Here is a 17,733-nt window from a genome sequence, read left to right as displayed (position 1 = left end):
TAATAAAATTGCCTTGTATTTAAGGACTAGACTTAAAGATTTTGGGTTAGCTTTTCCATCCTGCGTGGCAGACAGTGGGAATGTAGCAGGCAAAGCAAGCTCCTTCTTTGAAAGAACGCACTTTTGTTGCTTTCTCACTGGCTTCCAAAGACATTTTCAGTTACAATTTCTTTGCACAGGAGTTTTGGTTCAACTTTCTTTGCTGGACTGCACTGCAGGTTGTGGTGTATGAAATGGTTCTGGCCCTTGCTGGAGGAACACTAATTCAGCATTTTCCTTGTGCTTTCTTTGCACTTTTGCCATGCAAATGTGTTTGAGTTTAACCTTTGAAAACTTGCTGATAAGCTGTTATCAGCCAAGTTAAAATAACAGACCCTCCCACCTTGCTGAGTTAGAACAGGAACTTCCCAAGGCTTCAAGGCCTGAGTATCATACAGGAACAGCATTAATCCAGGCAGAGCAACCAAACTGGGGACAAAGTTTACTCGGAAGAAATCAGCCCCAACTGCTAGTTTCATGCTGTTTATGCAACCTGTAAGTATTTTTTTTTTTTTTTTTCACAAAACATTTTATTTTGAACTGTAGGTGTGATCGTGAGAGTGCAAAGTGGTGTTATGGTGGATAGCAGCATCTTTAACATATCTTAAGTTGGACACCGGAAGTGAAATTTTAGCTCCAGAAAACAATGCTAACAGTCCCATTGATTTCAGTACAGCTTGGCTTTCACCGCAAGGTGAATTTTGAAGCAAATACTGTTTTGTTTGTTCAGTTCTTTAAACAAAATCCTTCTGCAGGAGTTAGTGTTTGTATCAGAATATTCAGAATTGTGCTGATATTTTGTTAGGATGAGAAATACTAGATTGAAAAAGTTCCATGGGTCTATGATGATCATGTTAAAGAGGAAAAAAAATCCAGTCAGCAGGTCTGTTTTGTAACCCTGTTTCCAGTTTGTATGACTGCTCTATTACGTATGTTCGGTTTTTGTATGCGTTCTGTTCACATTAACAGTTCTTACCAAGTGGGTAAGTGCATTTATCCATTTTTAAGAGCTTAAATCTGTGATACACCATGCTGTCTTCTAGATTGGCTTATAGATGCATAAAATCTTTTGGGCTGAATCTGGACAGCAAGTGTTAAAAGCCAGTAGGATACTGTAAAAGGTGGCAGTAGATGGAAGTACAGAAAGAGCTAAGCTGATCTGGTGGTAAAAGTCCTTTGGTCCCAGAAGCCCCTTCTTGTCTAGGGTACTGACAGTTCCTACCTTTGCTAGCAGTTACCAAATGATGTTTTAAAATCTGTCCTTAGAAGGATGTATATTTTCATGTGAAATTCAGTAATTTTTTCCAATGGCAACCTGCCAACTTCAGGAACCTAGTGTCTCATGAAAAGGTGGCTTATCACTATGTTCCAGTATTTAAAGTGTGGCTACAAAGAAGATGGAGACTCCCTTTTTACAAGGAGTCACGTGGAAAAGACAAGGGTTAATGGGCACAAGTTACTCCTGGGGAGATTCTGATTCAACACAAGAGGAAAACTTTTCACAATGAGAACAACTGGCCATTGGAATAGTGTCCCCAGGGAAGTGGTGGAGTCCCCAACATTGGACACTTTTAAGATTCAGCTGGACACGGTGCTGGGCCGTCTTGTTTAGACCATGCTTGTGCCAAGAAGGGTTGGACCAGACGATCCTTGAGGTCCCTTCCAACCTGGTATTCTATGATCCTATGGTTTTTTATGAACAGTTCTCCAATTTTATGTGCTGTTTTCTATATATGTGAATTGTGTTCAAAACTATAATGTAATCAAATACAATCTTTCTCTGTTTTTATCGGGTTTTGGTTCTCTCAAGTCTGTATTATCCTTTCATCTGTGGTATCTAGTTACAATGTTTGTTTTTTAAGGAAGAAAATAGACCTTGGTGTGTTTACGCGCACCATTCCTGTCTTAAAACAGTGGTAAAAATTGTAATTACTAGCTTTTTAAGCTTTTTTCATTGATTTAGTAGAACCACCATGAAATTTTCTTGTAAACAAAGGCAAATATTTACATTTTTAATATATAAAAAAGTATAAACTCTAAAGTTTGTTTAATAAACCTGTTAAAATGTATGTATATTTACTTTGGTTTTTATCTTAAAGTGTCCTTCCTTACCTCTGTCAGAAGGAGTTGTTAACTGCTTAACAGACATTGTTCTCAATGGTGTGCTAATTAGGAATTAAACTATATACCTATGTGGTGTGCTTCCAATTTCTAGAAGGTTTTTTGCTAGCTGTTTGACATGGTCTGTAAACAGGTATATATACATGTTCATCTGCTTTGGAGTGGTCAAGTATTTGCACTTTGCAGAAGTCGGATGCCATCTCTTGCTCTCGCTCTTGCTCATGTCGTGTCCCCATCTCGCTCTTAGGACATGTCCAAGTGACAGCTGTACCGGTGCCACTGAGCTGCTGATTGAGCACGTTTGTAAAACTACTTGGGCACCAGCTCCTACTAGAATAATGCTGGTATTCGTGACCTGTTATTTCAACTTGAAGCAGTGTATAGCAGAGCTTGGCTGACTTACCTGATTTGGGGATTTTATTTTTCTCTGCAAACTGTTGAGTAAGATGGGAGAAGTCCTCCATGAGGAGCATTGCCGCTTGCTTAAATAACACAATGTGAAAGCACAGCAAGAGGCTTTGGTGTGCTGGTAGAATTACCTTCTGCTGCTGATGGTGGAGGGGTGTAAATGGATGAAGGGATGTATTCTAGTTGTGTCTGTCATTGCCAATATTGACGTATTGCCTCCAGGAAGGTGATTGACCTGGAAATTATTCTGTAAATAAATGGTTAATACAGGGCAACAGCGGTTGCAAATCTGTGCTTTCTTGTGCAAGAACATTGCTATATCATCATCCTCCATTCTATTGGCCAAATACAGCCTCTGAATGTAGCCTAACCTTGACTTCACAAGCTTTCTCCTACTGGGACTGTGGAATTACCTTCTGTGTTTTTGTGGCAAATCAAAGATAAGCAGAGAACTAATACAGTGCTAAAATGAAATGGCAGTGGTGACAAGACCTACAGTGTTGTTGGTGAAAGGCAAGCAAATGTGTGCTGAGCTGAGCTATCAGTGCTAGGGATTTGTTTTGCAGGTCTTGTTTTTGCTACTCCTTGGTCAGTAGTTTTTAAGGCATATTCAATAGAAATTATTCAGCTTCTATAACTGTGAACAGTTTTACTCAAATACAAGATTGTCACGTTTGTTTCCTGTAACTAGGAACAGTTACCCTAACAGTGTAACTGTTATTCTTTTAAATTGTATGTATAATTGTAATGGCCAATTCCCAGCTGTCCTTTTAAGATTGTTCTTCTGATGTTGCCATTGAAAATGACTATTTCAGAATATGTGACTGCCAGTAACTAGATGCGTGAGAATATTAACGTCCAGCTAGCAGAAAAGGTTGTGAACAGTGTGGGGTGAATTGCCCTGTGGGGGGACCCCTGTGAAACAAACCGCTCCTGCTAATAGTCATTGCTACCTCATATACAAGAGTGCTGACGGCACCTTCTTTCTCACTAGGGATTGTTGTTATAGATCGCATTATTGTGTTTCCTACATAATTTTAAAAATAATCCTGGAAGTTAATCTTGGGTTAAATCAAAGTATGTGGTTTTGACATGGAAGGGGAATACGTGATGCTTACTCTTCTGTAAAAAATTAGGAGTATGCTGGAGTTTGGGAGTGGTCTCAAGACCAGCTGAATCGTGTATGGTGCATAACATGAGGCAGATGGTGCCTATGTTTTTCCAAGGCCAGCTAGCGTTTGTTGTCTAAAGTCTCTTAATTCTGGCAAGACAGATGTGCTGGTATTACTGAATCCCTTCTTCAGTGTTGTTGTAGCCTTGTTGTGTCTGTGATGGTTAAGGCTACAAGGAAAACAGTGTTTGCACGTAGAGCTAGTATCTTTTTAAGACCACTTAGTTTAACCTTTGCATTAAAGGCTAATATCAGTCAGTTCTGTAATTTCAAGGGATTGATTAATTTTATGAAGAACCGGCTAAGTCTTGCAGCCTGTTAGATTTTTGTGGGATGGGAAGAAGGTGCAGTAGGCTCAGGACTGGAAGTTTCAGTGTTTGTTGTTTCTTTGCTTGCATGTATCTGATAGCAAGATGCATAATGGTATTATGAGTTGTGTATATGTAGGAGGACTGTAATAACTTATGCTTCTAAAACTTGCTTAAAATTAGGAAAACAAATAACTTGGAGTTTAGATATAAAAATAAGTCTAAAAAGTCATTAATAGGTTATCTTTGAGTACGTTATTTTAGAACCTAATCCAATCCAGAATGATGTAATTTTGTAATATGGAAAGCTATGAGCTCTTTTACTGGAGCTGCTTGCTTAATTTAGGTTAAAATTGTACTGTAAAAGGGTTATAGAGTGTATGCCTGTGGTAAGAAAGGATGTACTAAATGTATTGAGGTCTCTTTCTACTCCCAGCTTCTTTTTGAAAGTGCATACTTATTTTTTTATGTTTTCTGCTGCATATAAACGTGCCATGTAATGTGAGGATGTGCTAATGGGTTGTTCTGGATGGATCACGGGAGCATTTATTTACATAAGGTTTGTTGTTTTTTTTTTCAGTAGGAGACTGAGTTTTTTTGTTCTTCTATCCAGAGAGAAGAATTCAGTGCTGGACTGTCCTAAACATTACTCATGGTGCAACTTCAGACAACAGCTTGATTTATCTGACTTGAAGAGGAGGCACATGTGCAGCAAGCCAAGAGGACATGGGCTTTCAGTGCATCTGGAAAAATGATCAGGTATCAGCAGTGGTTGGTGTTTAAACTATAGTAACTAGTCAGAAACTTGAGAAGACGTGAAATAACAACGCACTCACTCCTGCAGTTGTTATTAAATTTTAGGTATGCTTTCCTTTCAATAGTAGGAATGAGGTAAGTTTACCTTCTTGTTTCATATTGTGTCCATAGCTATTTCACTGCTGAACATGTTTGCTTGCAGTAGCTCAGTTGCAGGCACCTAACAGGATCCAGTCCAGATGTGAGTGAACAGGAAGGGACAAGTGCCAGAGGGGTGTTTGCATAGACTGAGCTTAAGTTAATCTTACAATGTTTAGATTTTTCAAATGTAACTTGAACTCTGAAAGCATTTGAATCTATTAATTCAGGTTTATTGAATTTTGTGAGTGGGTAACTTTGATATATTATTTTTCTATTGTTATAAGTACTTTTCCATTGTACTTACTCTGGTGATTGGCTGGGGAATGCAGATGTCCTCACAGGAATCCAGACTGTTGTAGCTGGAGCAGAGGCACCAGAGAAGTTCCAGAAAATGTAGAGAGTTATGGTTCACTTGGAAATCTGAGCAGGTTATAGGTTCAATAATGTAAGAACTATATGTTTTTAGCTATTTGTTTGTTTTCAGGCAGCTGTTCATCATTTCTAAAATAATGTCAAATATCTAAAGTAGTGTCAAACTTTGGAGGTAACTGCTTTGTATAGGTACTTGGTTTAGCTGGCTCCCTTGTTGCTGATTCTGTGTCTGATGTCTGTTGCCATGGGTAGTGGAGAACTTGTGCATCTGGTGTCCTGCCTCTGATGCTTCCCTTGGGCAAGGATCAGGAATGATCAGGGACTTCCTTTAGCAAGCTCACAGCCCATTTTGTTATAGTGAAGGGGGATTCATTAAAAAGTAACTTGGCACTTCTGCAGTAGACAACATTTGTTTGTTTTTGTACACATTTGTTTTGTTTTGTTCACAGTTGTGCTGCCTGTCTTTGAGAAGACAGAGCCTGCATCATGGAGGAGGTGACTGCTGTCTGGAAACAGCCAGGTTCAGCTCAGGGAGAGAAGCTTTGGGAGGCTGAGCAGGGCAGGGGAGGAGGAAGGAGTGAGAGATGCAGTAGTCAGCCAGGAGCCTCCAGCTCATGCAGGGAGACTAAGGTAACACTGAGAAGCAGACAGTCCTTGGAGGTGATAAAAAACTTCTCTAGGGACAAGACAGCACTGTGCAGAGTTTTCTGCAATTTGGACATTGAGGGCTAAATGGAAGCATGGAAACAAGGCACAGCAGGTAGGTACGGTTGTATGTAAGCCCTTCCTATTTCTAGTATGACTGACCTGGTCTCTTTGAGTTTCCCTTACTGAAAGTGTTCTAGTTCATATTCTAAGAAATCTTGGGTTTTGTCTTCAGGGAGCTCCGCACAAGGCAAAGGTCTCTGCGTATTTGGCAAAGAGCTCTGACAAGGAGTCAGGCTGATCCTGTTATTGTTTTCTGAGGGGTGGCCAGCCATGTAAGAACACCTTTGGACACGATAGACACACCACTTAGGACACAGGGTTAGGAGCTTTACGGTGGCTTTTGGTCTTCAAGTGTACTATTCTTCCCCTCTGTCCTCAGAGAGAGTCTTTATGGTCTGCTGTCACTTTTGAAATGTGACATAAATGGCAAGAGGTTTCTTCTTCTGTCCCGTGTTCTCTAATCTTCTAATGCATCTCTGTGAGCTTGCGGTATTTTTTGTAATGTATATTGCCTTCAATGTTAGCGTGATACTTAATGTGTTTCAGATATTGCTATTTCTAGGAATATATCATCTGTTGGATCTGTTTCATATATGCAGTTTTTTAGTTTAACTATACCTATTTTATATATAAAAAGTTAAATGGTAAAACTTGTATGTTACCAAACATACATATATCTATTTGAAGAACTGAAAAGGAGCAAATTGTATAAAAATTATGTAATCTTTTGGGAATTAAGCTTAGAGGAATATTTTTAAAAAATTGTTTCTTGTTTTCTTTATAGATGTTAGCTGAAAAATCACTTATTCTTGTCTCTATAACTACAAAATTATCTAAAGTTTTCTTCAGTTAGTGAATGTATATATGCATAATGCAAGAAAACGTTTGGTTGCTTCACTCACTCTGAAAATGGTTTTGTTCTATAAATTTTCTTTGTTTGTATGATCTTTGTCATAAGGAGATACTTCATGCAGAGAAAGCTACAGGATACATAGGATTTAGGAGGTGTCTGAGCCACCTCTGAGTGGGATTGCAGGAAGATGTGAGATGGAGCTACATTTTGGGATTAATTTCTTAATATAAAAGCTGTCAATTTTTACCCATTCTGTGAGGAGTGGTGGGTGCCATAGAGGCAGAGCATCCATATATTTAGATTGTAGCTGTCTGTCGTTACGAGTTATAATTAAGGTGAAGTATTTACTGAAGAATTAAATTCTGCCTTGATTTGAACCTGGTTTCATCTCAATGAAAGCAATCAGTTGCATGAAGTACCCTGTCCTTGCTTCATCAACAACGATTCATCGGTTGCTTCATCAATATTGCTGCTTATTTATATTAGTTTTTCCAGTTAATAGACGAGGCAGTCTATATTGGAATGCTATATGCATAGTAGTGCCTTAAGGATAGAAAGGGCGACTGTGACGTTTAGTAGATGGCATGTAATGCGAAAGCATGTGAACCAGGCAAGCTTCTAATCCTCTCATAGCCTCTCATGGTTGCTTCCCGCAGTATATTATACCTTTTGTGAGAAGCATACAAGCACTTTCTGTAAACCTTTCCTTACTAATAAGGGGGAAATTGGAGTTTGAGCAGGCTCACACCTCTCTGCTTGAAGGGAAGCGTAGTCACTTTTTCTACTCTGCTTATGGAGGACCGTCAGTTATAAAACACTCTTGTGAAAGAGTTGTCCTGGAAGGTCTCAGGGTTAATGCTTCAGCTGACATGTTTTTAAACATGACTCTCATTCTTTTCCTGTTAGCCATGACTTGAATTTACTTACATGGTGCTTATTTTCCCTGGATGGGCAAATCTTGTGCAATACAAAGCTGAATGTTCAATTGACTTGGAGTATTAGGACATTGGATAACTTTTATGTGCCCTTGTGGTGAAGACACTTTAATTTTTGTTTGTCCCTTAAGGACAGCTCTATGAATTATTTCAGAAAGCAAGTATGTGGTATGCCATACAGCATCTTCTGAGCGTGTCCTGCTTTGGGATGCCTTCTACATCGTACTGCATTGTCCAACATCGTGCTTGGAAACAATGGTCAAAGTCACCACTGATGACAAGATTAATGCTCTCAATCAGAATATTCTGGATCAAAAATCTGTTAATCATGATTGTAACTGTTTAAAGTGTTGTCATAACTCTTCACAAAGTGAATAATTCTGTGTTGTGATACCTCAGACAAATCATGAGGACTCTTATACGGTCTGCATTTAGCAGTGGGGGTACAGAAGTAGTCTCTTGGGAGAGGAAAAAAAAGCAGTAAGCTCTGAAGCAAAAGCTACTATTAGTTTCCTGACTGATGCTAGTCTGAGAGGAAGATGCTGAGCAGGTTTCATTTGGCTTGAGAATATTTACATAGGGTTGATCCTCTATTCTTCAAGGAACTTTATCACAGTACTACAGAGAAAACTGTTAGTACTAAAGATAGTGCTGTGTTCTGGCAGTCTCTAACTTATAAATGCTTGAATTCTGCTGAATTAATGGGCTTTCAGTGGTTTTTGTAGATTTTTTGGTAGAAATCTGAATAACATTCCTCAGAGAGGTTGTATAACAGTAGCAAGGATGGAAAGATTTAATTCGGCACGATCTTTTACTGCAAAAGATCAGATTAATCTTTTATCTTCTGATTGTGCTGCAAAGCTTTCAGTACTTCAGTATCTTCATAGGAGAAGAGGCCTGAAAGGTTCCAAAAGATCGTCCGGACCCTTTGCATCAAACCATCATCACTATTGCTGGACAATTCTTGAAATGGTTTCTTTCCCCCCCTTTAGCTCCTAGTAGAAGAGACAACATGAAATCCTTAGACTGGTGTGTCACTATGTTTACCACTTAGAAAAGTTCTTCTAATGGCCTCAGTAAAGTTTTCTTGTTGCAGTTTTAGTCCATTACTTTTTCTACTCACAACAGATACGGAGGACAGGTTTCCTCTTTCTTTGCAGAAACTGTTTCTATATTTAATAGAAATATATCATATCTCAGTCTCATCTTCCCTTTTTACTGTGTTCAGATTGAGCAGCCTCCTTGAGTTAGGTCACTCATCCCTCATAGCTCACCTTATTAACTGTCTGTCTTTTCTTTTAGTTCTGTTGTGGTTTCTCTTTCTTGACAAGCCTGACCCAAAAATGGACTTTACCAAAGGCTTTATCAAAACTGAGTAGATCAGGAATTTGTGCTCCTGTCAATGGATAGAAGTTCCCTTCTTTGTGACAACTTGGTATTTATAATTTGTGCTCAGCCTGTGATCCTCTCTATCCTGAATCCTTATCTACAGAACAGCTACTCAGCAGTTGTTTCTGTATTTGTGCAGGTGATTTTCTTGTTGTCTGAACAAAACTTGACCTTGGGGAATTGTGCTGCATTTTTTAATCACTATTCCAGCTTCATTAATTCCTCCCCCAATAGCTTCCCATTTATGCATGCCTTTTTGTGGGAATAACAGAAACTATGGACTTTTCTTTCCACATGTCACTAATACAGAAGCTTCATTGTCAGGTCTCATTTCTTTTGCAGGCTCCTAACCTGGGAGAGGAAAGGTGACTGTAGCTCAGTTGGCTTTAAAAGTGTCCCTTACAACTGCTAATTATACACACTTATTTTTACTACTTTTGCAGCATTTCTCACCGCTGGCTATTCCATTACAGTTAATTATTGTTATGGAAGACTTCATTTTGGCATGCTCTTTAGGAGGAACGTTATTTTGTGACAATTTCCCTGAACAAATCTGCTTTTCTCCTAGGGCTTCTGCTAAGGGTTTCTGCAAATGATTTCTAGAGGGAAAAAAAACCAGCAAATAAACATATTTGCATCTCTTTAGTTGTGTTACCCTACTCCTGACTATCTGTATTTGGGCTGACTTCCTGTTTGTTCATCCCCTCCTTGAAAATTTTACAACCTATTGTCTGATTTCAACCACATGTCTATGTGCATGTTCTGCTTCACGTGCCTCCTCAGTGCTTCCTGCCAGCAGGCCACAAAGACTGTAAATCTAGGAATACTGTTGTTCACTTCTGGCATTAACTGCCTTTTTAACAGCAAGAAAATGGGCTCTAATGTCTCTTATATAGCAGTGTTTTCTTTCCTGATGGAGTTCCAGAGCTTTTCTTTATGGCTGAGGAACTGGGCCACCTTCCTTCTGGAAGATAAAAATCTGCAAGGGTAGCCTTCTGAACTTCCCCAGCCTCATCAGTGGGGAACTTAGCTTCCTAACGTTGTAGTGGCATGCGTTCTCCTAAAACTACACAGACTTTTATTGTGGGGGGGAGCCTGAAAGGCAGAGCTCACTGGAAAGAGTAGGCTTGCTGGGAGTCACAGACTGGTAGGGTTTGGAAAGGACTTTTGGAGATCATCTTGTCCAACTCCCCTGCTTGAGCAGGTGCCCCTAGAGCAGGGGACACAGGACTACATCCAGGAGTGTTTTGAATGTCTCCAGGGAAGAAGACTCCACAACCTCCCTGGGCAGCCTGTTCCACTGCTCTGTCATCAAAACTTCAAAAGAAGTTTTTTCTCATATTAAGGTGGAACTTCCTCTGTTCCAACTTGTGCCCATTGCCCCTTGTCCTGTCATTGGGCAACCACTGAAGAGAGTGTGGTCCCATCCTTTTGACACCTGCCCTTCAAACATTTGTAAGCATTGATTAAATCCCCCCCTCAGTCTTGTCTTCTCCAGGCTGAACAAACCAAAGCCTCTCAGCCTTTCCTCATAAGGGAGATGCTCTAGTCCCCTGATCATCTTGGTAGCTCTCTGCTGGACTTGCTCAAGCAGTTCCCTGTCCTCTTAAACTGGGGAGCCCAAAACTGGACACAGTACTCCAGGTGTGGTCTCACTAGGGTGGAGTAGAAGGGGAGGATAACCTCCCTTGGCCTGCTGGCAACACTCCTTTTAATGCAGCCCAAGGTACTGTTGGCCTTCTTGGACACAAGGGCATATTACTGGCTCATGGTCAACGTGTCCATCAGCACTCCCAGGTCCTTCTCAACAGAGCTGCTTTCCAGTAGTTCAGCCTCCAGCCTGTACCGGTGCATGGGGTTTTTCCTCCCCAGGTGCAGGACCTTGCACTTGCTTTTGTTGAATTTCATCAGGTTCCCCTCAGCCCAGCTCTCCAGCCTGTCCAGGTCTCACTGGATGGCAGCACAGCCTTCTGGTGTATCAGCCGCTTCTCCCAGCTTGGTATCGTCAGTGAACTTGCTGGGGGTACACTCTATCCCTTCGGCTGGGTCATTGGTGAATAATATATTGGACAGGACTGGACCCAGCACAGACCCCTGGGGAACACTACTAGTTACAGGCCTCCAACTAGACTCTGCCCTTTGATCACGAAAACCACCCAGAAACTCCTTAAAATACAATCCATACCAACCTCAGGCTTAAACAAGGGAAGACGTAATGAATTTTGTCTTGTCATTGTCTCTTAGTGCCTTTAGTATCTTTTTTTTTTCCCCTCCAGTTCCTGGAGTGTTGCTAAAGCCAATACAAGGTTAAAGGAAGTCATATAGCCTTATGTACTCCTACTCATCATATCTTGCAGAGCACAGTCAATCAAAAAAACAACTGGCAACTGTATGGAAGATGGTTTTGATGTAAGAAGCCTCACTTTGGTAACAGAACTTGGTAGCACTTTCATTTGAAGGCTATGCTGGTGGTACAAGTGTCTGTGAGTTTGAATAGCTTTTGGCTAGACACTTGAAGACATGGGTAGCTTTCTCTCAGGGTATTGGTTATCTATGAGTTCGTAGCCATCTTCAGCTCTCTGCGTTCATTTTTAAGCAGACCTAAACATCTCACGGTGGCTCGCTAATGATGTTTTGTGAGCAGAGGCAGCTCTGATGTTTCTGATCTGAGAGGGCGCGAGCCTTGTTCCAGAGATAGCCCTGTTGCCTTTGTAGCCGCAACTCGGTCACCAAAACACCTAGCTTCATCCTACCCCAAAGGCAACACCTTAATCGGTGCGGGGCTCATCTTGTAGCTACAGGCTCTGGGCTGCGGTGGCTCAGCAGCTCCCAGAACAGTGAGGCAGGAACAGGGTCTGCAATCACTGTGGCTGTCCCACTGTAACCAGACTCTGTTACAAAACAAGGCTTGTAATTAGGGTCCCTGTCTCAAGTTGCAGCTAACCTCTTCTCATGGCATTGCACATGTCCCACTTTTGGGCTTTTTCTCCTTGAGTGATGTTTTTCTTTGGGTCACACTTCTTTGACTCCTAGCTCTTGGCTGTGGTCCTGTCAAATTGCAGTCCTGTTCACCTGCCTTTGCAGGAGGGACTTCTCAGAGTCTCAGATCTGGGGATATTCTGGTTAAAAGCCTGAAGAACTGATGGTTTAAGTATGATTTTTTCCCCCCCCTTCTTTCCTGTCACACCCCACCCTCTTCCGCTGAAGATTAGAACATTCGGAAGAGAAATGTATGCCTACAGGGTTGGAAGAGTGGATCAAAGATTTCAGAGATTTTAGAACTTGACAGTAAAAAGTCCCTCTAGCCATCTTATCTATGCAAATATTTATCTTGGCTTTCTCCTGTTAGAGAATAATTTGCTGTTTCACTTCACCCTATTTATTTATCCAGGTAGAAAGTTTTCACAGTGGAGTCCCTCTTGTACCTCCAAGTATGTGCCGAGTAGATTTATAAACAGCCTTATTGATGTATCATTATGAAATTAGCCTATACATCACTTTCACCTCTTTTCTAATTTTCTGCTTTTATTAGTGGAATATGCCACAAGAAGTGTTAGGCATTTGCTTTGATGTTCTGCTTCCCTGTGTGTCTGTGACTGGCCACTGTCAGAGATGGGGCACGGGGATGAATGGGCCTTTGGTCCGATGCAGCAGAACCATCCTTTCCAATCAAAGGTTGTATTAGGGTTTTAGCCCAAGATCAGCATCAAGTTACTAAGGCATATAAATAGCAAATGTATGCTATATTTGACTATTGGCATAATATTGTTATTCTCAGTCTTCTGCAATTTTAGTAGTTTTTCCAGTTTATTAAAATTGAAGGTCACAGATTGGAGAACTTGTTAAATGGTTATTTTAGGACTGGGCTCAAATTAATGTGATGTGCCAACTTGAAATGTTATGCCTAGCAGATGCTGTGTAACATTCCTATTAGTTACTAATTGGCTTGAAAGTACTTAATTATCTTGTCTTTTTCAAATATGGTGAGCAGGTATTTTTTTAAATACTTCTAGCTTTCCTTTTTGCACACATTAGCACCAGTTTTTCCTCTGTGTCTCCTAACAGTCTAGTTACTTAGTTATCCATATATCCTTTCAGAAATCCTTCTACCTGTAAACTTTCTACTAGTACTTGAATGCTCCCTTATGAACTTCAGGGTTTGGGTTTTTTTTTTTTTTAACAACTTCTCTTGTTGTACTTTGTACATTTCTTTTCTCCTATTTTTGCATTAATACTGAACTAAACTTATCTGTAGAATCATGTTTGGGTATCTGATGCTTCACAGAGTTCCCTGCTTTTACCAGTGTTTTTGGCTGAATGAGACGGGGAAAAATAATTTCTCTAATATTGACCAACTTAGTTACTCAACGCTGATGCATCAATATGTAATGTGTGCTATTAAAGTATGTAACTGGTTGCATCCATCCTGTTTTCTGATGCTGTTGTTTGGCTACCAACATAATCTTGTAACAGCCACCAATTTGAGGCCAATGACTGGTTTTTCTTTTTCATAATGAGTTAAGGTAGTTATTTTGCATTTTACATTCAGGACCGTTGCATTTGAAAATTTTACCTGAGCTGTTGAGACATAGATGGAATTGAGTGTTGGTATGCCAAACAGATGGAATTGAGTGTTGGTATGCCAAACCAAGTCACCATGGAGAGGAAGACCTTAAGTTTTTCCTTGTATGGTAATATATATTACTTTTTTTAGTTTGTTTTTTCTATTCTTAAGACTCTTAGACTTCTAAATGTCCCCCATTACGTTTGGGACAACTTTACCACATATGTTAGAGTATGTGCAAGCTCTTTTCCTCTACTGGAGTCTTCCTGAGGTTTTGTTCCCACTCGTTTTCCCTGCTGGGTGTTTTTTTTAAATGTCACTGCAATTAACCATTGGGAACCTCTGAAAATTATTTTCCTTTCTATTTTTATTCTGACTTTTCCAATTGTATAGCAATATTTCTCCTTTTCTTCCACTTCTTGCATGTGGTACTGTGCTCCCTCTTCTAGTTCCTGAATTTATTCCTTTTTGCTTTAGAGTAAGAGAGTAAATTACCATTTTTGCTTCTGTTTTGAAAGTGCCAGGGAAATCTAGAAGCTGTTGTTCCATACCATGGTGGTGAGGTAGGCTGTAAGGCAGTGTTGGGCTCTGCAGGGGAAGTGGAGGCAGGGGGTCAGAGCAGGTCCTCTGAACTAAGTAACCTGATACAACTGGGGTTTGAAATGGTGACACAAAGTGACCCCTTTGAAGAGGTGTGTCTTGCTATACGTCCACTTCTGCTTCTCTGTGTTGTAGAGTAGTGCTCAGTCTGTAGCGGTTGCATTGTCGGGATAGAAATCTCATGATTTGTGTTTTGTGACTTTTAGCTCTTAAAGAGTTAGATATTTCTTCCGCAAAAGTTAACCTCCACTTCTTTGATCTCGAAAGTAGGTAATAAGAAATATGTATTTATTTTAATTTTCTCTGGCCAGCTTTATAAAATTAAATTCAGAAACCAAAGTCCAAAATCAAAGCTCAATTTATTGTTGCTGCTGTTGAATTCAGAGCATACATATACATTCCTATCCCTGTAACTCTTTGGTGGAGTGATAGTATCTAATAATACACTATGGTACAACTAAGAGATGAAGATGTGCCAAGAAGCAGATGTAGGAGTCCAATGTCTGCCCAATGGTGTCTTTTGGCGTCACAGAACTGGAGAAAAACTGGCTGTACTGCCCTGGCTGCCTGTTCCTTGCTCCATGTCAAAGATGCATAAAAAAATAAACTAGTGTCTTAACACACGCAAACACCTACCTATCCCCTTATATAAGTAAGCGTTGTCTGTGTAGGTGTGGCTGTGTTAGTCTCCAGGAAGGCTTTTGCATCCTGCCCTCCTTCTTCCATACAAGCTGCTCTTAGTGGTGCTGGCTCACATGACACCAAGTAGCACAAAATCCTGGTTTTCTAAACCCAGGTCTGCATTATTGTTATATCCATTCCTGGTTTATTTTGGGATGTTACCCAGTTTCCTTAAGGAAAGGTGAGATTCTCTCAGACATTCTTTTTAGATGTGCTCCACCAGAGTAAGTTTTGGGACATTCTGTTTTGGCATAATTGCTTCCTACTTGCTTAGAAAGGGGTGGTAAAAATATGGAAATTCTGGCTCTTAAAAGTTTGGGGGGCTACAAATTGTTTAGAAGGAGTTTGAGAGACCAGATTGAGGAATTCTGGTAAACCCTGAGATGGTGTAATTGCCTAGCTTACAGCCTAGGTTTTCCTCAACACCTTGACCTTAATTCCTGGTTATGCTCATCCCTCTGCTCCTTCCCTCGTATTTCAAAGGTAGAAAAATAAGGCAAAACTTGTGCTATTCCTCTGTCCAGGTCCCAGTTAATCATAGCTGTTCTTGCGTGCATTCAATTTGGGCATCCAAAATGATGCCCTGCACCCTTGCATCTGGTAGGCAGAATCAAGTATATTCATTGGCATGGAACTGAAAAAAAAATTAAAATGGCTGGTAGGCTGTGATACATGGGTGTCGTGCCCACCGTTCGTTACGTCGCTGCAAGTGTGAAACTATGTGTTTCCAATTTCTGTTTCTAAATGTTTCTGATGTTGTGAGCTTGTCTCTCCGCTGTTGGGAATGTTTGATGAGAGCTGAATGCGTGATTTTGTTAGTCCTCCTATTTTTATTTTGTTGGTGCTTTTGCATCACTAATCAAATACAAGCCTCCTATTGTTCTCCCCACAGCTTCCTTCCAGTACATGCTTATATTTAGTTATTTTAATAATAATATCCAGGATTTGTAATCCTGAAAGAAGCCAGAGAGATGATAAACTCCTTTTCTGATTACTAAATAAATTTGATTCATATAACAGATGGCTGTTATTTGATACGCAGTTGTTATCCAAGCTGTACTGAGGGGCAGAAACTCGCTGGAGCGATGACTTGAAGGCTTTAGAGGATGTCCTCATCTGGTCCTCTCCACAGAATGGCAGCGGTGATGCCATTTTACCCAACAGCTTCACTTCAGTTATGAAAAAAAGTGTTTTGGTTGCCCTTTGCCCCCCCGCTTGCACACATAGTACAGAGGCGTGCAGCCCTCCCAGCTGGCAGGGGAGCCCTGCATGTCGGGGCAGCTCAGCGGTGGACTCGGGCTGTTGGGTGCCCAGATTTTTGCTGGCAGAAGGCACCCGGCGGTGCCTGCATGGATTGGCTGCCCCCCTGCTCCCCTCCCCAGCCAGCGCCGCCGAATCTCGGAACAGCCCAATTTACATCCATTCATGAATCTGTGACGTCAGCACGCTTCTGTGCTTCTTTGCAGCAGGCTGCAGGATTGTGTGGGTGGAATTTCCTTTTATTTTGCAACACTTCCTTTTTTTTTTTTGCCTTCCATCTTTTTAAAACAAGAAAATGGAGCATCACATAGGAAATCTTAATCCTTGTGAGTATTTAGATGAAAATGTCTTTTTTTGAGGCATGTGTGTTTGTGTGTGTGTGTGTGTTTAATGGTCAGTGTTACCCTTTCGCCATTTATTTCAGAAGGACAGATGGATGTTGCATTTGTGATGTGAAAGGGCTGAAAAAATGATGCTGAGAGAAGGGAAGAGGAAATGTGAAACCTTAATTTATCCATCACTGCATATAAATCTGATAGCTGGCCTGTCCTTTTGCTTGTCGGTGTGCTAGACATTTTTCAGTTGCAATTTTGCACGTTATCTTCTTGTGCTCCCCTTTTAAAGGGGAAGGGAATGGCAATGGAGAATAGATACATAAGGAATATACAGGGAATGACATAAGAATTACTAGAGATAGTATAAAGAAGCAAATGGTATTTTTTGTATTCTAGGCAATTGTGGGTTTTTTTTCCTTCTGGGCTAATCAAACTGGGCAATCTGGGCAATTCTTCTGTTGTTACAGTAATAAATAATTTCATTTTATTTTTGAGGTGAAGAAGAGATGTGTTTTTCTATAAGCTGAGTAGGAATTTGTTCCTTTATTATTGAAAATAGCGATTTGAGGTCTCTCCGTTGTGCTGAACAAATGATTTTTACCCCTCATTTTCCTAATAGATGAGGAAGCTGGGAGTACTGTTGCAGTTAATGATACTGTTCACTGGGGCAAGATTTGTCATATTCTTGCTTACCTGAACGGGGCATGATGTCATGTTTTCTCCCAGTGAAATGAGTGGAGCTGCTGTTTATTTTTGTTTTTTGGGGGTGGTTTAGGTATTGCAATAGCTTAATCATATCAAGCCACATGTCTCTCTTAAAATACCCAATTTTTCATTTACTTAAGTTGATCTAAAGAAAGATTACATCAGGCCCATGTGTTTGGGTATACTGATTTTATCAAGAGGCAGTCTGTTCAATAGAAGAAACTAAAGAAAAGTATTTTGATAGATAATTTTGAGGGAGAAAATATGAAAATATTTGAAATAAAAACCAAATGGATGAGTGGCATGAGAGAGAGGTTCAGCCAGTCTAACTCACAAATGTGGGCACTTTTCACAGTAACTGCTGTGCGTGTAGCCACAGACATCTTG

At 40.4% G+C, this 17,733-nt stretch overlaps 1 protein-coding gene across 4 annotated transcripts in view; it reads left to right on the top strand.

Annotated features, from left to right (window-relative positions):
- Window positions 1–17,733, top strand: part of MAP3K13 (mitogen-activated protein kinase kinase kinase 13) — an 86,430-nt gene that overhangs the window by 23,416 nt on the left and 45,281 nt on the right. For 2 of the 4 annotated variants that reach the window (XM_064457139.1, XM_064457142.1), the window contains exon 3: window positions 4,661–4,806. The gene's annotated coding sequence lies outside the window, so the exon portion shown is untranslated. Of the gene's footprint in view, window positions 1–394; window positions 535–4,660; window positions 4,807–16,498; window positions 16,633–17,733 lie in introns of those variants that run through there. The other 2 variants (XM_064457140.1, XM_064457141.1) reach the window with 2 other exon arrangements.

The sequence above is a fragment of the Phalacrocorax carbo genome, chromosome 7 (genome assembly GCF_963921805.1).
Source record: "Phalacrocorax carbo chromosome 7, bPhaCar2.1, whole genome shotgun sequence".
NCBI classification, from domain to species: Eukaryota; Metazoa; Chordata; class Aves; order Suliformes; family Phalacrocoracidae; genus Phalacrocorax; species Phalacrocorax carbo.
This window is presented reverse-complemented; position numbering and strand designations above follow the sequence as displayed.